We start from the raw sequence: 6,988 nt of genomic DNA, 5'->3' as shown, positions 1-6,988 counted from the left end.
TTCACGCAATGTGTCACGAATGTTTTGTAGTGCCCCAAATTATTATTAGAATTGAGTAGATCTTAATTGGAAGTTTAGACCTTTTTGACTTTTTGCGTTGACCGAACATTCGCTAAAAGTCATGAACATTCGTTCTTCCCTCATGAACGATCGCGATTCCCACCAAGAATGATCGAGGTCCCCCCCCACCAAGAGCGTTTGTGGTCCCCACCACAAACGATCGTTAATGCATTGTACAGTGTGTCAGAAAGTACATCTCACTTCTTCAGCATGTGTGTCAAATTGAAACCACGAACAATCACGGTTTTACACCGAACGATCTCCTAACCCTAGATTTACACGAACGTTCGTGATTCACTTGGAGAACATTCGCCAGCTGGCCTTATCCTCTATGATATCTCCCCTATAAATACCACACTCTCCTTCATGAATTATGTATATTACGACCCTTTGCGCCATTATAACACCCCATAAAAATTTAGAATATTTTTTTATATGAGAACCCAAAGAAATAAAAGAAAAGAGAGAAAAAAAAAAAAAAAAAAAAAGACACTAATAAAAATAAAATAAGATTCTTTTATTCTGCTGGCCCAATTTGGCTAGGGCCATAAAAAGGCCTAGAAGTTATAAACCACTTATTATTAATTAGCATCCACGAGCACCTTCTTCTCCTTGCCTCTTCTAAAGACAACTGATGAGTGTCAAATATTGTGTATTTAAACCCTTTAATTTACATTAGTTAATCTTTTAGTTTTGTTATTTTTTAATATTTTTAGTTAGTTTTGATGTCTTAGTGTTTTGCAGGTGATTAAGAGAAAACAACAGTTTTTAACCGCTTTTGTTAGCTTTGGCTCATTGCGATTAATCTGAACTGATAATAATTTTTATAATAATTAATCCGATGGCTTAGGTTTGAAGAGCAGCTGGGCAGCACGTGTTTGCAAGGGACTTTTAAGTGAAAAAGAAAACAAAAGCAAAAAGGAAAGGTTTTCCTTGTTTGGGCGTGTGGGAAGCAGCAAGTCTACGGCGCCATACACATATATAGAAAAATCATTGTGGTGACCGAAACACATGTATTCCTGGAGGATCGAAAGACACACTCTGCAGCACCACTCCACGAATGGACAAGTACCAAGACAGCATGGGCAGCGCACGGTTATCAAAAGACATGCACAAATTCTTTCCATACCTGCAGCAACTTATCACTTCTTCCAACAAATTCTTCCACATTCTCGGCCAAACCTGGCATTGAACGCACGAGCTGTTTCCAAATAAAGTATTAGATGGAACACGGTTTTCTTTCCTTAAGAAGCACCGGATTGTTCTCGATCTCCATGCAAGAGACCTGGCAGTACATACTTGGCAGCACCGAAAATAATACCCAAAGCAGCTCAGCAGCACTTGAATTTGCAGCCACCACGTAGACATCATGGGCAGCAACTCCACAACTGCAGCACCTCCACGCCAAAGACCAGCAGCATCTTCTGGACAGCACGCCCAGCAGCTCCACCAGCAGCTCCCATGCCATTCTGCAACAGCTTCCACGCCAAGGACAGCAGCTGGACAGCTTTCCATATTTTATTCTCTCCTTCCACTTACTCGGCCAGCAACTCCAAGGCAGCAAACACAAGACACAAAGCAGCATGGGCAGCAGCACCTATCTCCAAGCCACCTGCACCATCACGGCATCACCAACCAGTCGGCCAGCAGGAGCAGCACGCCAAGGACAGCAATGCACGTGCGGGACAGCAGCTCTTCACATGGGCTGCAGCAGCTCCAAGCTTCCTCCATGCCAGGCAGCACCTCCACGTCACCTAGCACTAACCGGACAGCATGGGGATCACATGGGCAGCACAGCTCCACATCATGGCAGCACCAATCCACGCCAGACAGCGCCTGCCCACCATGAACAGCAGCATGGGCTGCACAGCCTGCACCGGAACAGCAGCATTGGCTGCAACATTCTTCCACGCCCAAGCCCAACCAGCAACTCCATACGTGCAGCAGCTCCTGCAAGGGACATCATCTCCACGCCACCTGCAAAGACAGCATGGGCACCACTGCAGCATCACTCTCCAAGCCTCCATGCGCAAGAGACCACCAACCGGCCATCACTCCCACATAAAATATTCATTCCATTTTTCTCCACCAACCAAATGCTCCCCACTCCCACATAAAATAATAACACTTCATTCCACTCAACCATTAAACAATCTCTCCTCACTTCCACATATTCGGCCATCTTCCTTCCCAAAAGAAAAACTGCATCTCTAACTCCACTCCACCCGCTATATATATATGGAAGAAAGAGTGGTTCGGGAGAGGGTGTTCTTGGCTTTTGTTCTCATACAATTTTATTTTTTTGTAAGTCTTTTATTTCATTTATGTCTTTAATAAAATTCTGCATTTTATTTTTATCTATGAGTAGCTAATTTCTCAACTAAGGTTGAGGATGAAACCTCACCTTTGAAGAGCAATTATATTTTTATGTGAGTGTATACCATCCGATTTAATTAGATTTAATATTTCCAATATTTTACTTCTTTCCAATTGTTGAGATGAATACTTGGATATCTATTGTGATTTCCGGATACATGTGATGATTTGAGAATAGTCTCAATTAATTGATAGCTTGGATTTTTCGTTCATCAAAATATTGGATATTCATTGTGTTTCGTCCTACGGATACATTTGATGATTTGGTTAAAAACCAGATATCTTTTGTGATTTGTGCAAAGAACGGATTCATTGAATGATTTAATTAATTTTTGAAGCATAGTAGAACATTCATAAGATTTTTACGGTGAGAACTTCGGATGTGTATTAACAAACATGAGAATGTGTTGCTGTGATTTGGCGAGGTGGATTCTGAAACCTTAGTATTTTTATCAATTGTTCTTATTCATTTTTATTTTTACTTGACAAAAATTCTCGAATATTTGGTTCTAGGTTAAAACATAATTAATTTAAATCGAAATTGATTTTTCTTTGCTTACACACACTTCCCTGTGGATACGATCTCGTACTTGCGCATGCACTATGCTACATATGACTCGTGCGCTTGCGAGTATTGAAATTTGCACATTAACAACCAACAGGTACTCTTCTTTTTTAAGGTTGTCTTAGTTCACTTTGATTTCTCTGTATGTTTATTTTTCTTTGGTAAAAACGCACCCCTCCCTATTTTATTCCTTGTTGAGACAGTTTCCGGTAGGTGACGTGTCGATCAGATGTTGGACAAAGTTGCTCCCGGTTGTATCTGGTTCACCTGAAAAGTAAAGCTGCGTCGGGGGGTTCCGACAACCCCGCTCCGATGCCTAAGTAAGTGTATGGTTCTGAGAATAAATGCGCAGAATAATGCCAAAGAGACTGATTAGCATGTACCTTAGCATCTGAAGTAGTTCTTGTATTTATAGAGGCTGTGGAGCAGTTCTGTTAACTTCACAATTCGTGCACGAGGCGGTTGGAGGAGACGTGGCTCCATGTAAACAACTCTTCCTGGTTCCGTAGATCTCGGTGGCATCATGGGGTCCCACGACATGCATTGTGTCCCTTAGGTTCCGGGTACTGCCGAGACGCATGACTTCCATGACGTGCATCGTGTCCCTTAGATTCCGGGTACTGTCGAGACGCTTGCAGATGCGGATACCAACTAGTATTTGGATCTCCAACTCAGGCCAGTTGCAACAGACTTGGGCCCAAGTGGCCTCAATGGGCCCGGGTAGATTATGCTTCTTCCGACATTTGGGCCTGGTCGGGTGGATCAGAGAGGGCCCATATCCCGGATTGGGCCCAACATCTGAGAAGATCTATATTTGTCCCAACATTCCTCTTCCCCATTTTTTTCCTCCTTCCCCTGTTCTTCTTTTTCTTATTTTGTTCGTCCCAGCCGAGAGGGAGATCAGAGAGAGACCAAGAGAAAAGAAGAAAGAAGAGAATAAGAGATAGAGGAGAGTGAGAGATTAGAGAGACCGAGAGGGACAAGGAGATTGGAGAACTTGATTTTCTTGATACCCAAACTAGGAGAAATTCGTTTTTAGGTAAGTGGAATTCTCATATTTTGATTTCCAGTGGAGAAAAACAAATGGGTTTTGTAAAATATATTTTTGGGTCTTGATTTTATAGTTTGATTGGGTTGATTGATGTAGAAATTTATGGAATTGATAAGGTTTTGATAGGATTTTTTTATAGAATCCTTATGTAGACAGAATGGGTATTGATCTTGGATATTGTTTGATCCTTTTGAATAAATTTATAGGTTTTGTAGATGTTGAAATTTTTGGGTCTTGATTTGAGATGATTCTCGATTGTCAGAGGGTTTTTATGGAGTTGTGAAAATTTAGGTATGTTTGTGAAGGATTTTTCTTGGCAGAACCGAATGGGCATTATAAATTTTGGGGTATATCCTGTGTATAAATTCTTTTGTAGGCCGAATGATTGTTTGATTTTGGGTTGTTTTGGGTTTTCTTTTGAGTTGATTTCCAAATGGGTGTGGATTCTATTACAAGATTTTTGGGGGATTTTTCTGTAGATTGGTATTGTAATTTTGGGTTTATTTTGTGGAAAATTTTTGAAGAAAAACCGAATGGGTGAGATTTTCTTGTGAGAAATTATATTTAGATTGATTAAATGGTCAATTGGATGTTTTTGATGTATTATTACTGATGGCCGATTGATGACTTTTGATTGATGGCCGAAGGGGTGGTGTTTGATTGTGTGATTTTTGGATTTTTGTAGAATTAGGTGATGTTGTAGGGGCTGGATTTTCCTTAAGTAGTGAACTTTGCTTGAAAAACCGAAACCTCTCTTACACTTCATGGAATTTTGCTGCAAAATTTTGTAGGGGTGTGTAACACTCGTGTTACTGTGATTTTGTTTTATGAAGGTATATGAATGAGAATGAATATAGGCTAGTTTAGTAAGTGTAGCAAAAACTCATGTGATCATACATAGTTTATATTTGATGTTTGTGCACCATATGAATAAAGTTGGTGAAAGCATAGTTTTCAAAGTATGTGTACCATATGAATAAAGTTGGTAAGTCATAGTTCTTAAAATGTATTTGTGTTACATGTGCATCATCTAAATAATGTTTTACCCCATGTCACCATGTCATAGATGATCCGGAATAGTTTCATAGGCTAGCATGGCAAACACACCGGAGGATGGTTACGCGAATGTGTGTGCTACCAGCCGGGTGGCCTTCACCTAAGGAAGTTCCCAATCCGGTACAGCTCTCCCCTGTGACGACATGATGAGCAAAAGGACAAGCCAAACGTGCGCCGCTCATGGTTAAATAGCGGAATTGGGCCAAAGGATGATAAAACTTACATGCTATGTGAATGATAATTGCATTCTTCCTTATTTGATCTAAAAATCTCTTTATCTAAAAGGTTTGAGTTCTAACCAATTTTTATACTGCCTTTTGTCATGTTGTGTTACTTACTGAGTTGTCAAACTCACTCATTTCTCCTACAAACCTTTCAGATAACACTGTAGACCAATGTCTTTTCTTTATGGATGGTCCCTAAGAGCAATAGATCGTTATGGACCGACCTAACTTTTGTATTGTACAATATGTTTTTGTAATTCCTGGCATTATGTTGTAACAATTAAAGAACTACTTATATATATATATATATATATATATATATATATATATATATATTTTGGGTAGACCATATAGAATTGATCTGCTATATGATTATCTTGTTACAACATATATTATATCTATATTGCATCCATGATTAATTTGTCAAAAGAAGAACTATAATTTACATTGCTTCATGTGATTTATAAATAACCAAGTTCATCGCATGATGACCTGTCACCATGCATATTATTACTCACCAAGTCATGAAATTACGTTTGTATATTTTTCACCTATGAAATATGTGTTGTTTCATAGTTGAACCACATTTAAATATTGGATTTGAGATAGACGTCGAAGCAGATGCGGCCTATTGGCATATTAATATCGATCCGGTTGATGCTTGAGGACTTATTGGAGGATTTTGAAGACTGCTTATGGTAATTAGTACTTTTGGGTGACGTGTAGGCTTAGTGTTTAATGCTTGATTGTATGTTAATGTTTAGTTTTGATCGATGATTTATATAGTGTGATTTCAATTATTGTAATAACTCTTGGTAGATACTCTGGTTATAATTAATGGTGATAGAATATTTTATGTTTCTGCTACGTAATATTCTCTTTGTGAGGAGTAGAGATCCATGTGGTCTTATTTTTCTTGGAATAAGACTGGAAGACGAATTGTGGAGTTAATTACCAGTTAATTATTTTATCGGGGTGTTACAATAGGTGAACCCCGCTGATCATCTCTACTTATACAACTTGATCTTCATCGGTTGATGAGATGGATCGCACTAGTAGCCATAAGAGACTCTGAAGGCACGTTTTTCTAAATTTCTTAATCATCAACCTTGAGGGCAAGGTTTGCTTTTAAGAGTAGGGGATGGTAGAAACCTGTATAATAATTAAGATATTGCAATAAATTAAGTCATTTCCTTACTAGGTTAGAATTCATTTCCTTCATTTCCTTTTTTTTTTTTTTTTTGAAACAAAGAGGATCTGCTTTCATGAAAAAGACCCAAAGGTCCAAGTACAATGTTAAAGAATACCAAGACTCCCTAAACATAAAATCAGAACTAATTTATGATTTGGGAGCAAACTACCTAAAAACACCCAAAGATTACAATAACAAACATTAGAAGCCATTCTAAACAAATAAGCACCATTACTAAAAATAAAAGATGGCTGATCTACACTATAAAGCGAAAAAGTCCAATAATATCCAAGCATTTAACAGGCAGCCTGTAGATCTAACAAAAAAACCACCAATAGAGGAGGGAGCCGCTAGCAAGAAAACACCAGAACGTCCGAAAAAACCGCCATCAGTCGTGGTAGTGGAAGGCGGGAGAGTGGCGTGTGGCCATCACGCACCAATGTGGAGGGGGCAGTGGGGGACAC

The sequence above is a fragment of the Alnus glutinosa genome, chromosome 13, assembly GCF_958979055.1.
Source record: "Alnus glutinosa chromosome 13, dhAlnGlut1.1, whole genome shotgun sequence".
NCBI lineage: Eukaryota > Viridiplantae > Streptophyta > Magnoliopsida > Fagales > Betulaceae > Alnus > Alnus glutinosa.
Note: the sequence above shows the minus strand (reverse complement) of the source record.